At 42.6% G+C, this 15,432-nt stretch overlaps 1 protein-coding gene across 2 annotated transcripts in view; it reads right to left on the bottom strand.

Annotated features, from left to right (window-relative positions):
- Myo16 (myosin XVI) overlaps positions 1-15,432 on the bottom strand; it is a 490,479-nt gene that overhangs the window by 137,560 nt on the left and 337,487 nt on the right. The gene's annotated exons all lie outside the window — the stretch shown is intronic.

Here is a 15,432-nt window from a genome sequence, read left to right as displayed (position 1 = left end):
CTAAGTCTGTGATGGAATGCACGGGAATTTCAGGTCTTCCAAATGTACTGAGGTGGCATCTGACCAGCCCCACGGGACATTGGTTGTCACCTCTTCAACCCATTTTAAGGAACTTAAGAGCAGCTGAGCTCTCCTTCTCTTGGCACAACCTCCAACAGCTCTGAGAAACAGGTACAACTTTGGGCTTCTTCCCAGATTCTGTACGGCCCCTACCAGATATCCCTTATGTTTTTGTGAAGGTTGTATCCACATTTCCCTCCTCCAACACCCTCTTCCTGGCTTCATGTGCTCTTGCTGTACATATTTGGCAGTGCCTCATCACTGGGTACCACAACCCTCATCCCTAACAGCCTATGACATCTTCTTCCTCCATCTCTCCTCAGACTCCCAACTCTCCCAGAGCTCTGGAAAGCTGCTTCACTCAGGGTCTTTGAGGTCTTGAACCTCGAGCTGAACACAGGAGCAGCAGGTGCTGGAATTCCACATCCTTGACAGTGAGAGCAGGGACAGGGTAGCCCTCAAGTCTTGTTGTAAGGAGGGGTCCTCTGCACCCAGAGTCTCATGCTGAGGTTTCAGATCAACCCTGTCTGCTAAGAGTCTCCCGATACATCTAATGACAACGCATCAATGTACACACCTAGGCACTGTCAAAATACTTCCCCTGGTCTTCAAGCTCCCATCACAATTTCTAAGTCCACGCCCTCTTGGTGGCTGACAGTATTTCTTGTTTCCCAGGAAAAGCCAAGACTCTTATAACAAAACATCTCTGGGCTCCCACTTCCTTTCCAAGCAGCTCTCTGTTCCGTTGTTTGTGCCCTACTAAGATGGAGACCTTGGTATGACCAAGATGGCCTCCCCACTAGATTGTCCCTGCCTTCTGATGGTGGCTACAGCCCCGAGTTTGCTTCTTCAGCCCCCATGGTTTTTATATCTTATTCATAGTATTATTTGTCAGTAGTACAAAGTACTATATTAACTAAAATAAGAAAAAGACCAAAATTTAGTTTCTGACTTCTATGTTCTCATCTGAATTCATGACAACTCCACTGTTAGATGGGAATGTCAATTACACAGAACCACTAGGATGCTGGTATGTAGGAATCTTTATTATATAGTTCTAGTCTATAATACCAGTCTGTTTGCTACATGAGAATCTAATAATTCTGAATGAAATACACGCAAACACACACAGACAGCCATACAAACACACACACAAATGCACATACACAACAAGACTTAAAGGATCCTCTGAAAGCACATTTATTTTCTTTCTTTCTTGTTCCTGTCACTGGCTTATATCATGTGGACCTCTCTAACCTCCATGGTAAGATTGTGCCTACGAAGGGTCTGAGTATTTGTTGATGTTGATTCACTCATTCTCCACAGTAACTAACAAAGGCCTTGTCCATTGGGCACACTTGATGCCTCTTTAATGAAGCTTTGCTACACTCTGAATGGGAATGCCACAGACAGCAAGGTCATTTCCAAGACATATACAGATAAGTGTTTTACCATTGTGAGGTCATGGGGTCTGGGAAGTTTTCATGCATAATGTCCTGATTTATAGACTCAGGTTTAAGCCCGAAGGGTCACTACTAAAACTGAAGTTCATAGTTTCCCTGATGGAGATCCTAAGTGGTTACATTCCCTAGAAAAATATACTTTGTACGCACCAATGCATGCATGCCAGCATTCAGTGATAGCTTGGTATTTATAGGGAGCACAGAGTATGTAGTGAGAAGAGCTCCTCCCTCTTATGGCAAGTGCTTTTGCACAAAACATTGCATCACAGTGTAGGTGGGATTATCTACTTGTGTTGTACAGAAGAAATTTGTGAAGCCCTTTGAGTCCTCTTCCCAGGGATAAGTCAATTTCTGTAGAACTGCTCAACTATAAAACCTCTGACTCAACTCATAAGAAATGGATGAATCCAGTACTGACAAGATTTGAATCAGCATTTCAGTATGAACTCTGGACACTCCTATAGTCAATATGGTAATACAAGTGACCAAGGTTTTACTTATGATTGGCAGGCACAGATTCTCCAAACTTGGATTCAAATCATTTTTCAAATCTCAACTCCGAATCCGGGTATTTATCTGGCATCTGTAAAATATTTCAGTGGGAAAACAAAGTTGGAGGCAGTTGTCTGCATGGAGGCTGCACAGCAACATGTCATTTTGGCTATAGATTTTATGTATTTTGCAAAGATCATACAAAATATACTCATAGGTATCGAATGTGAGCATGTATGCAGACACACAAGACATGTTAAAAGTATTCTTTAAACCTAAAATACAACCAGAATCCAAATTTGGTTTCTGCATGAAGACAATTAATTCCACCTAATGAGTTTGCTATTGTATTGGTGTTGCAAGGTCAACTTATGACATGGTCATTACTGTCACGGACATACAGCAGCAAGACTGCCAAGCAGGGCCTGAAATTTACAAAGAAGGAAAAAGAAGGAAAGGCAGAAAGGAAGGAAGGAAGGAGGAAGGGAAGGAGGGAGGGAGGGAGGGAGGGAGGGAGGGAGGGAGGAAGGAAGGAAGGAAAGGAGCGAAGAGCCTCGGGGTAGGAAGGGATCAGCTGGTAAGAAGGGGACTGACGGAGTGGGGAGGACTAAAAAGGGTAACAGAGGTGACTGTGATTATAGTGGCCGGTGTACAAGATGATACTGTCAAAAATAAAATAAAAATCTAAATACGAGGCAAAATATCAATGCTGATTTTTGTGGCATGAATAGCATCTCACTGTGCCTTTTAAATATTACAACTTACTACTTTAAATTTAGTATACCACAAATCCCATAATTTTGCAAGAAATAATACAGGAAAGTTCTATGTGTCCTTGACCAGTTTTCTCCCATGGCAAGATCCTATAATATGTTCAAAACTGGGAAACTGACCAATGAGGTAAGACTATAGACTATTAAGACCATAATGGGAGCTGCATGTTTAGAATATCCTTTGATAAATCCCCTCCAATGGCTCAGTCCATTTGTATGTCTACTTTTGGGTTCTATGTTTGGTGGAGAGCATTGCCTTCTGTCACTGTCTTGAGCACAAAGTTTTGAAATGTCACGTGATACAGTTAGGTAATCCTTCCCACTGTATTCTACAGACATCCTCGTAGCTATGTTAGTGGCTGGATCCTCCCATATACATTTTACAGTAAGGTGGATTATGCTTCTACATCTATAGAAATACTTGTTTTAATATACGGTCTCCTTAACTCATGTTCCTCCTGCTTCTTCCTCCTCAGCACTAGACTTATTACAGGCATGCTCCATCATACTCATATACATGCAAGCACACATACGCACACATGCACACATACAAGCACACATGCATAAATACCTATATGTATGCATGCACATCATACTTAATCATAGCCATATACCCACACAAGCACACACACACATGTATGCACACACACATGCACATACAAACATGCATACACATCTACACATGCATGTGCACACATGCATGTGCACATACATATGCAAGTGCACACACAGAGGCATGTACACATACACGGTATGTTCCGTCATGATCACACACATACATGCACACATGCATACACACACAAAAGTGTATTTTCCATGCACTCTTTCTATATATGTTTAATGAGACTTACACTAGACCTGAGCACTGTGTTGTTTTTGAGTGGTTATGAACATTATCATGCTTAATTTCAGTGTCTACTACTGACATTAAAATACAACACATTTTTATGTTTTTCTGGGATCTTCTTTAAATTTTTAATTTTTTGAGGCTTTCATACATGGGCACTGTATTTGCACATTTCCACCCACCCCTCCCCTCCACCATATCTTCCCATGTTCCCCTTATACTCCCTCTCAATGTCACAAGCTCTTCTTTATTATTGCTATGCATTATGTCCTAACTGAAATCTTTATTTCTGCTGTGGTTGTCTTTCTCTTGAATGGATTCCTTGTGGTTTTATACACTGACATTTAAGTCATGTATAAGGAGGGATGTATTTCTCTTCCAGTCTGTCAGTCTTTTATTTCCTTCCTATCCTCATTAGATTCACTAGAACTTATAACGTTATGTGGCCCAGAGTGATGGCAGCCAGCATCTTTGCCAAATTCTTGACCTTAAGAGTACAACACCTGGTTTCCATGGTTATATATAGCAACAGGTTGCTACAGGTGCTCTTCCTTGGGAGGAGCTGTCTTTCTTAGGATTACACTTGATTACATATGATATTAGCAACAGACTGCCGTGGGTGCTCTTTCTTGGGGCAACACCATCTCCTCCATAGCTGTCTTCTTAGAGTGCTTGTTGTAAATGTATGTTGAATTTTATCAAATATTTTTTCTGCATCTATTAATAAATGACATAACTTTTCTTCTTTAGCTTATTAATATTCTGGATTATCTTGAATAATTTTCAAATATTGAAAGTACTTAACATTTTGGAAAGCATTGACTGACCATAGTAATAATATACATTATTATACTATTATATATATATATATATATATATATATATATATAATGATATGAATGAATCTGATATATATATCATTATATATATATATATATTTTATATATATTATATATATGAATGAATCTGGTCTGCTATATTTTCTTGAGCGTCTATCCAGTTTAGTTCTTGAAGGACTGATTTTTGGTGTGTGTGTGCACATGTACGTGTTCTAGCTTTTTCTGATTTTTGGGTGCAATGCTAGCTTTGTAAAACAAATCAGAAAGCGCCCTGTCTTCTATTTTCTGGATCAGACTGCATGAAGTTGGTCCTAATTTTCTTTTAAAACATTTGGTAGAATTCTACAGTTAAGCCATCTGGAAGAAGGAGATTTCTTTTTTGGGGAATTTTGCATTTTCAGATTCTTTCCTTGACTGGCCCGTTTGGACCATCTCCTTCACAGGGGTGAGGTAAGGTAACTGAGCTTTCTGAGGAATTACCCAAGCTAGCCTGACCCTTACCTCATGTGGGGTTATTCCCACCCCTTCTGATCTCCTAAATGCTGTCAGGGCCTCAGAGATACTTTCTGTCTTTTTCTTGACATTGGTTATTTACATCCTTTTTTGGTCAACCTTACTAGAAGTCTTTCATTTTATCCATATATTCAAATAACCAATCATTTTATAGAAAAGGTTTATTTTGATGATTTTTTATTATGTGTAGATGGGTGTGTATCTCTGCATGTGAGGGCAGGTGCTCACAGATGCCAGAGGCAAAATTAGATGGATACTCGGGACCTGGTTACAGACAGCTGTGAGCCACCTCACTTGGGTGCTGGGATACCAAACTCAGTCCCTCTGGAGGATCAGCAAGCGCTCTTAGCTGCACAGCTTCCTTCCTGGCTGCCATCTGCTTGCTTCAGATTGATTTTCATTCTTCATTTATTTGGATTTTTGCTGAAAAAATATTTTCATACAATATATTTTGATCTTGTTTTTCTCTCCCTCAACTCCTCCCTGACCCTTCCGACCTCCCCACCCACCTATCTCCGTGGTCTTGTCTCTTTTTCAAAAACAAAACAAAATGAACCAAAAAAGTTAATTTCTCTGTTTTTGAGACTGAAACAGATTTCAAGATTTCTGTATTCCCTAGCAGGTGAGCCTATAATGTTATCAACGGTCCTTTCTACTGTCTTCACTCCTGATATGCTGTGCTTTCACATTTAGCCAGCCGTATATACATACATCTAGATTTTCATGGATAAATTCTCATGCACATATTTATATATGATGTATATATGTATGTACATGTGTGCGTACACACAAATTTTCTTCAGACTCTCCTCAGTCACTTTTGCATGATGTGTTATTTAGAGGGAGCTGTTTGTGGCAGGGTACATGGGGGACACTGCATCTGCAGGTTTTCCTTTCATCCTTTCTAGTTCATTTCCAGCTGATTTGCATCACAGTGGGTGAACCTCCTCTCTGTCCCCCATGCATTAGGATTCCTTGAAGTTTGGGCTGGGGTCCATTCAGCACATGGTCTACAGTGATGCATTTCTCCAGGTCTTAGAAAATGTGAGCTGTGTTTCAGGTGTCCCGACTGTCCTGTAAACCTTGCTTGTGCCCTGTCAGTGGCGGCTGCTTAGCTCTTCATTGCTTCTTGGTTGCTCTCACAGTCAGTGAGAAGGGTGAGCTGATCCTTCCACTTAGACTTCTGAGTCCTGTCCTCCTCTGAGACTTCTGAGTAGGGAGGCCTGCCTGGCCTCAGAACCTACCCACTGGAACATCAGCCTGGCTCAAATAACCCCATTAAAAAATGGGGTACAGAGCTAAACAAAGAATTCTCAACTGAGGAGTACTGAAGGGCTGAAAAGCACTTGAAAAAATGTTCAACATCCTTAATCATCAGGGAAATGCAAATCAAAACAACCCTGAGATTTCACCTCACACCAGTCAGAATGGCTAAGATCAAAAATTCAGGGGACAGAAGATGCTGGCGAGGATGTGGAGAAAGAGGAACACTCCTCCATTGCTGGTGGGATTGCAAGCTTGTGCAACCACTCTGGAAATCAATCTGGCAGTTCCTCAGATAATTGGACATAGTACTACCAGAGGATCCAGCATTACCTCTCCTGTGTATATACCCAGAAGATGTTCCAACTGGTAATAAGGACACATGCTCCACTATATTCATAGCAGCCTTATTTATAATAGCCAGAAGCTGGAAAGAACCCATATATCCCTCAACAGAGGAATGGATTCAGAAAATGTGGTACATTTACACAATGAAGTACTACTCAGCTATTAAAAACAATGAATTTATGAAATTCTTAGGCAAATGGTATCTGGAGGATTTCATCCTGAGTGAGGTAACCCAATCACAAAAGAACTCACTTGATATGCATTCACTGATAAGTGGAGATTAGTCCAGAAACCTAGAATACCCAAGATACAATCTCCAAAACACAAGAAAATCAAGAAGGAAAACCAACACGTGGATACTTCATTCCTCCCTAAAATAGGGAATAAAATACCCATGAAAGAAGTGGCAGAGACAAAGTTTGGAGCTAAGAAGAAAGGATGGACCATCCAGAGACTGCCCCACCAGGGGGTCCATCCCATCATCAGCCACCAAACACAGATACTATAGCATATGCCAGCAAGATCTTGCTGAAAGGATACTGATACAGCTATCTCTGTGAGGCTATGCCAATGCCTGGCAAATATAGAAGTGATGCCCACAGTCATCTATAGGACAGAACACAGAGACCCTAATGGAGGAGCTAGAGAAATTACCCAAGGAACTGAAGGGGTCTGCAACCCTATAGGTGGAACAACAATATGAACTAATCAGTACCCCCATATCTCTTGTCTCTAGCTGCATATGTAGCAGAAGACGGCCTAGTCAGCCATCACTGGGAAGAGATGTCCCTTGGTCTTGCAAACTTTATATGCCCTATACATGGGAACGCCAGGGCCAAGAAGTGGGAGTGGGTGGGCAGGGGAGTAGGGTGGGGGGATAGTATAGGGGACATTCGGGATAGCATTTGAAATGTAAATGAAGAAAATATCTAATAAAATAAGTTAAAAAAAAAAAAAAAGGCCATCAGCCAGAGGCAACACATTCACATGAAAAAGACACAGAGTGAAGCTGTAGAGAAGTAGGGGCATCAGGGGGACTGTTGAGGCCTTGAAGACTAGGGAACCCGTGGGGCTCAGGCCACTGGGTTTCAGACAGCAAAAAAGCAGGCAACCTCAAAGCATACTAAAGTGGACAGGTTTCTCTGCAGGTAAACATCTATCAGAGCGACCGCCCATAGCTTAGGGACTGGTTGTCAGGGGAACAGAAAAATCATCTCTTCTCACCGAGGCAGCACCCACCGGAGGCAGCGGAGAACAGGTTTGAGGCAGAAGGCATTCCTGGGCTGTTAAGGTAGCTGCTCTGCCCAGGGCTCTGTTCCTCTGGTTTATTATTTGGTAGATAAAGGAGAGAGGTGGGGGAAGCAGAAGATGGAGGCCAGGTTAATTCCTTCATTTTCCTCTGTGTCCTACTATAATGGGTCCTCAAGCCTTCCTTATGTCTCCCTCCTAGACACTGAAAGACAAGCTTCACGCTGTGAGTAGCAGTGGCCCTTGTGCATGTAATAGAGAAATTTATATGCACACAGCCCAGAACAAAAATCTTTAAGGAAATAGTCATGTATTCAAAAATTCTCTTTGGAATGATTTTTCTCTATAAAATTACTCAGAAGAAAACTTAGCATTCTGCTTAGGGTTCAGCTGCAAGCAACAGTTGCTAAACCCTGCTGTAATGGTGCCAGGCTGAGGGGGGTTGAGAGGGGGAGAGTTGGGGAACGGTGTGTGTGTGTGTGTGTGTGTGTGTGTGTGTGTGTGTGTATGTGTGTGTGTGTGTGCTTTGTTGGATTACACCCTACAATACTCCTGCTATACCACAATAAATACAATAAAAGATAAATTATGAGAGCCATACATTAAAACAGGGAGGTATGGGAGTCTTCCCATGGCTGTGAATCACAGCTCATCATGTTGCCCGGTTTCCTAGATCCACGATGAAAATAAAAGTCATGGAACACTGAGACACAAACACGCTTTTTCCTTCTAAGCGATCGCTGTCAAGCTTGAGCTTGGCTCATCACCAAGGAAACAGGAATGTAAGGCAAGATGGAGCCTTAGCCGTACCATGGCTCCCTCTCCTCACACAGAGATAGCTCCCTGAACTGAACTTAGGAATATCTGGCTGTTGTGATTTGGTGAGGAAGTTTGGGCAGGGGTCAGCCAGTACCAGAAGACCCCTCTGCCTGCATGGGATTAATGGGAGAGAGGTGCAAAGGTAGGGGTACGGCCTAACCTAACGGCCAACTATGCAGCTGGTACAGTCAGCGTTTCTGAAATCAGGGCTTCCAGATTTCCCATCAGCCGGAGTCTTCATTTATAGTTATTCATGCGAAGGCAAATCTTCCAGATCTCACCCAAACTCCCCAGTTACCACTTCTGGGAGGCAAGCCAGAAGCACACACTTGCCACTTCCTCCCCAGTCGGTTCTGATGCACAGTCAGAGATGCAGGGCGGGAGAGCGTGAACGCATCAAACGTGTGATGAAGTCCAAGTGAGCATTAGGAAGGGGGGATTCCCATGCTAGTTTCCATGGTCAACACACAGCCAGCCCTGGGGCTGAACACTAGTCAGAAGTGAGTCACTCCCCATGCCTCCATTTCTCCTCTGTCCAACCATTGTTCACAGCAAAGTCTAATGATTTTGTTAGCAAAGATTGCTGCTAGGTGCACTGTTTGCAGGGAATGAGAGGAGACCTTCTATGGATAGGGTAAGCGGACATATTGAGATTTTCAATTTGTTTTTAGTGTGGCCAAGAGTAAAGTCTATTAAAATAAAACTACCATCTGGGTGTGGTGGCTTACACTTGTAATCCAGCACTCAGAAGGCTGGGGCAGTGGGATTGTAATGAGTTCAAAGTCAACTTTGTCTACATTGTCAGTTCCAGACCAACCTTGGTTATGTAGTGACTTCTAGACCAGCCTTGGGGGGCTACAATCTGTTTAAAAAAAATAATGATAATAATAACAACAAAAACGTACCTGGACTGAAATGATCTGAATTAAAAATAAAATTTGTTTTAAGTTCCATTCAGTAGTTGAGTGCTCTCGTAAAGCACACATTTATAAAATCTGGGAAATGTCGAGTGGCCAAATTTGGCATTGCCCTAGCTCCTTCCTCTAGAGATTGCTTGTCTCTTCGTCATCAGTTTTGCTGTTTGCCTTTTCAAGCACTGGGCCTCTGTACATGTTCTCCTTGCTTTGCCAGGCTATCATCTTGTCCTCTCCTGTGTATGTTTGCCTCCAATCAGTCACCAGTCTACTTAGTTCTCGACAGTGGACCTCCTAGAAATACCCTGGTGGCCAGGTAGAAGTGCTGCCTGAAGCCAGGATCTGGGATTGGATAGGAAGAGATGGGGCTACAGCAACTCTGGTCAGCACCTTCCTTCCTAACCAAGCAGAACCTGCCGCTGGAACGCAGGGTCATAGGAGCCATGGCTCCAGCTTCCAGCATCTGCCCCAAATGCTCAAGGCTCCTGGTGTAGCAGGATTTTCCCTGCCCAATTAATTTAATTATTAATACAACAAGAAGCCCGTGGGTGGTTGGACAGAGAAAAGAGAGGCGGAGCTAAGAGTTGCAGAGACAGGGAGTGACACAGGAGGGGGGGAGGAGGAAAATGGAGGAGCAACGGGACGATTCAGATTCCAGGTGGCTTTAAATAGCCACAGGTAGCTATAATATCATACAGGGATAGAATAATTGGGATAACTTGTCTCACCTAGGTGGGCAGCTTGTATCATAATCAGTTGGCTCTGAAATTATTGTCGGAGCATCTTGTGAATTTAGAATTTATTGTATATAAATCTGACTGATTAATTATAAGCTTCTAGAGTTTTGATTTTACCAGGTTACTGATAGTTGTGACAGCTAACCTCGAGGTGGGCGGTCATTGCATGGGGCTCATGTGGCAGCGACCCACCAAGGGAACTTAGGGAGTTGGGCAGAGATGTCTTGGGAGCTCTGGACCAGAGAGTCTGCTGAGATGAGAACACCGTGCTGGAGCCATGTGGCCCACCAGTGCCCACCGCAGCATGGGAATTTGCCATTCCTTTTAATATTTCCCACAATACCATGGTGTCTTTTCTTCCCATATCTCCTTGAGATCTAGGTGGTGGCTGCTCCCATTCTGGCAAATCTCTTAGCCACTTCAGATTATTGACATTTCTTATACAACCAAATCATGTTGTTCTCTTTGAAATTTTAATATATTTTCCTTTAAGACTGTAAGGTACCCTAATTTGACAGTTCCCAAGGCATTCTTGTCTTTGCTAGTCTTGATGCCAACAGTTCAACTCTTTGTAGCAGCCGTGTAGCTCACAGAAAAGCAAAGCCAAGAATGCAGCCATGACAATCAAGTGCTCAAGTAAAATGTTGGGCCTCTTGAAGGTATCAACGAAAGCAGGGTGCAGGAAGACTGATAGATTCATTCCTGATGAGACCGAATGGCAAGATATCCTAGCCATTCCCTGAATTCAATCATGTGGGCAGAGAGATCTAAACAAAAGATTGAAAGAAGCAACAGCCAGGGACCATGAGCTGAAGACACTGCATTTAACTGCCATGAACATCCTCAGCTCTGGCCACACTCAGGACTAGAATGGGTTCCTCTGGGCACTGACATCACTGCACTAGCTTCAAGGGGAGTCCTGGGTTTCACGTGCAGATTCTCTACTCAGATATCAGTTCTCTTCATTTTCCTTCCCTGTTACCGTCTCCTCACTGGTGAGATGCCTCAGAACAGGTGCACACATAGACACTAGGCTGAATGCTGATCGTTTGTCTAGTGCCTTTGTAAGTCAACACGTTAAGGCCAAGCCAAATTGATAATTACATTATTATGCAACGTTCCTGAGCTGGAGAATGACATTTCCATGTGGTTGAAGTGCTGAAAGTCAAAAGGTCTTCTATAAAGCTCCCTGCAGTGACAGCTTAGGCGTGTAGGAACATGCCACCTTAGACCTTGGAAGACTGACATGTGTGGCTGTCACAGCCCATGTTACATTTTTGCATGTGCACAAGTCTGTCTGTACTATATTTATTATACATATGTGTGTGTGTGTGTGTTTGTATTTTGTATCTTCATTACTCTCAACTTAATGATCTAATTTTGTGCCCAATGTGTTTCAGAGTCATCACTCCTTCAAGACTCCGTCAGAGTCAGAGCCAAGACTCCGTCTTGGGAAAAGAGCCGTAGTCAACGGTAATATGTTAAAAGCTGGATACATGAGACCTCACCCCTGGAAGAGCAACTCAAAAATCAAGCTGAGGCAGGCCCTTTGCTCCCTGCTGGTTGCAATGTAAATTAGGACAAGCAGTATAAAATCAAGATGGAGAGTCCCTTCAAAAGCTAAAATTAGAATCGCCCTATATTGTGTCCATCCCATTGTTGTGTGTATATTTCTAAATGGAATAAAAAGCATTATGCCACAAAGATTCCTGTGCTCTCTCATATTTATCGTGATACTGTATGCAATAGCTATTGCCTTGAGTCGACTTCAACTATCAGAGAGCGAACAATACAGAAATACAGGCTAATCTAGGCTGTCTGATGGTCTGTGTTCCGGAACCCCACGGTGACCACAGAAAACCATCCAGAGGAAAGGGAGTGGTGTCAGGGAAATCAAGAGGAATGGATGTGCAGAACAGTCACGAGCGTTTCTATATTTAAGGTCTTTGAGCAGCTCAGCTTTTGTGGATGTTTGCTGTTTGATTACAAAAACCACTAAACTTGAATCTGTGAGTGAAAGCCAAAGCAGAGAGTTTGGAGCTGCCTACATTTTTTTTATCCAGTCACGGGGAAGGCCTACACTTTCCGAATGTACTTTAAAAGGCAGTGCCAGCAAAAAATAAAAAAATAAAATTAAATCCTGACAACACACACCATGCCATGGAGAACAAGAACTATAAAGCCATCTGGGACATCTGCCAGAGAATGGAAAATACAGGTCACTTTATACTCAGGGGAGATAAACTTAGGGACAGATTGGTCAAAAGGCCAGCTTGCAAGCCATAGGTAAGGCATGTCTGCTCCTAACGAGTGAACCAAAGTAGTCTCATTTAATGTTAACAGAGAAGCAAAGCAGGTAACTGATATGCCTTTGAGGAACAACAGCCCTTTATTCATTCATGGACAATTATGGTCCCCAAGGTGGTCATTCTTATCTAAACTCAGAAGCTCACTGCCAAGAATGGCTTACATCTTTTGGAGCTTCTTGGATTTTTGGCCAACAGGGCACAACAGGTTCCCAACAGGTTGTTTCCATCATTCTTAGTTGCCCTTGAGAACTTGCTGAAGACACCATATGCTTGGGTCACAGAACACAGAGAAACCAGGCTGCTAGTCACCTTGAAGTGTTATCTCTACTGGAAGCTTTCATTGTGCTCGAAGGTGCTATGTATGCTACTGGGGGAGAAAGGAATTCATCAATCTCAATCAGCCGTGGATTCTGTGAACTACAATAATGAAGGACTCCATTGTTGCCTGGAAAGACACACCCACCAGCCCAGCGTAATGGTGGCACAAACATTATGAGAGTAAGTAACCATTTTCTGATTATGTGGAAGGACTATTCCACAGGATGGAGCGTATACCTGGCACTGTTAATTAGGGCAAGAACCTGAGACTAGATAGGTCGTGGACTCTAGGGGGAAAATCTACCACTGTTATTCTGATAAATGGAAATGATATTAAAATGACTCATAATGACACAATGCTACAACCATAAAGGAGTGAATCCTCAGACCTCATCAGATGAACTTCTTTGGGTTTTAAACAGAGATTCACAACTGGTCAATATGAAAAAAAAAAAAAAAAGACACTTGACAATGTACAGCCCTAAAGAGGACATCTGTATCAAACCCTTCACTTCAGGGATATTCCAGTAAGAGGGAACAGAAAAAAATTGCATGAGCCAGAGGTGGGAGGTGACATCAAGGAAGTAGTGTTTTCAGGTTATGATGGGGAAGTTGCACAGACAAACTCACAGCAGTTGTGACAGTACATGTAAGACCTGTGCTAGCTCAGTCGAGAGTCCCAGTGTGGAGAACGGAGGTTCTCTCATGAGATTCCCTCATCAGGAGCAGACTCTTGTAAGGCTCTCGTGGATGCCTTACCTAAGGCTCGCAGTAGCTCCTGACTGAAGAGCTATTGACATTTGATGGATTCCGAGGGAAGAATCAGTTTCCTTCAATGCTATTGATCTCCAATATGTCTACCATACTCCAGAGCAGGCCCAGCAGCTAAGAATAGTTAGCTAACACAAACAAGACTACTGGATATGGAAGATGGAGAGAAGGAGAGAAGGAGAGAGGGAGGAAGGGAGGGAGGGAGGGAGAGACAAAGAGACAGAGAGAACATAAAGTTGGTTGGGGAAGAGTGAATATGATCAAAATACATTGTACAAAAATTTCAAGAATTAAGAAAAATTAAAACATTTTAGATCTTGAATTTTTGATATTACAGTTTCTCAACTAGTGAATTCTATGTGCAATTTTAAAATCTGAAACATATATGAACTTGGAAATGCTTTGATTTCAAGCACTTTGGATGAGGGATACTCAGCTTACCCTTAGATTTCTTGTTTTGCTAAAAGTTAAAAGTGGTATAAAAATGGAAATTTTTTTTTTAATCGATTTCATTTTCAGAAAGAGCTGAGAGAAAGTGAGTATTTAGAAGGTGGCAGGGAGCCCTTTAAAGGTCTGAAGCTCCCAAGAGAGGCAGCTGGATTACATACTTGGGTAGCCATCTTCCCAGGACACTGAGTTATAAGTGCCCCCCCCCAGCTTGGCGTTCAGAAGATCATCAATATTTATGCAGCAGAAGTAAATCTGCTCACCCTTCACGTTCCTACTCCCTCCCTGCATCCTGTTATTTACAAGATGCAAAATATCCTCGGAGAAGTGGTTAGGATTAACAGATGATAAAAATGCAGAACTTTGCAGACATACTTGTGAATTCAATATATCACGCCAGGATATATGTGAAGACTGGTTTAGCAAAATAAATAAATGATCATTTTCAGGAAGTGCAAATACGCCTGGCTCCTTTTCATGCACGGCTGCGGCTTTCCACTCAGTCTGTCTCAAGGACCTTGACCCCTTATGGGCTGCTGAATTTGTTCTGCTTCTCACCAAAATTACAGGCAGGGCACTGAGGTTTGCATATAAGGTTATCTGTGAATTCTCTTCTTTCAGAATGTGTGTGCTCAGCTGATAGCACAGTTTGGAGAGGAGGTGTGTGTGGGGAAGTGCTACCTGGATATGGGCAGGGCCTGGGGTATTCTATCTGCTCCCATTTCCTGTTCTCTCTATTTCTTGATTCACCTGGATATAAGCCAGCTCTCATGCCTACAAAGTACAGATGCTATCCCACCTTCCCGAGGATGAGCAATAACACCCTTAATTAATGAGTTTACATCATCCTCTCCTCCCCGAAGTCGCTTCTCGTCAACCGTTTGGTCACAGCACTGAGTAAAGTAACAAAAATGACAGGTTTTATTATTTTTCCAAGAAGTGATTTCTCCTGATAGTTTTTAGTATTTCCTTTTGGTTCCCATTAATGATGGGCACAGCGAACACTGGGCAATGAAGAGTCATCCTCTCCATGCCAAGATATCTGGATGGTAAACTTGATGCAGCTGAGGTGAATGAGAACAGTTTGTGTGTTCCTTTTAAGGAGAAGGTGTTAACAGGAAAAGTGTCAATATTTTAGGAGACTCAAAGATCCATATTTATAACTTTTTATCTGGCCATAAAAGTGAGATGACATGCTGAACTTAGAAAGAAAGAGAGCCCAGAGAGCTCTGCATTTGCCCTACCCAACAGTGAGCGGGGGGGGGGGGGGG

The sequence above is a fragment of the Mus pahari genome, chromosome 19 (assembly GCF_900095145.1).
Source record: "Mus pahari chromosome 19, PAHARI_EIJ_v1.1, whole genome shotgun sequence".
Taxonomy (NCBI): Eukaryota; Metazoa; Chordata; class Mammalia; order Rodentia; family Muridae; genus Mus; species Mus pahari.
The sequence above is the reverse complement of the archived record's forward strand: the minus strand, read 5'-3'. Positions and strand labels throughout refer to the sequence as shown.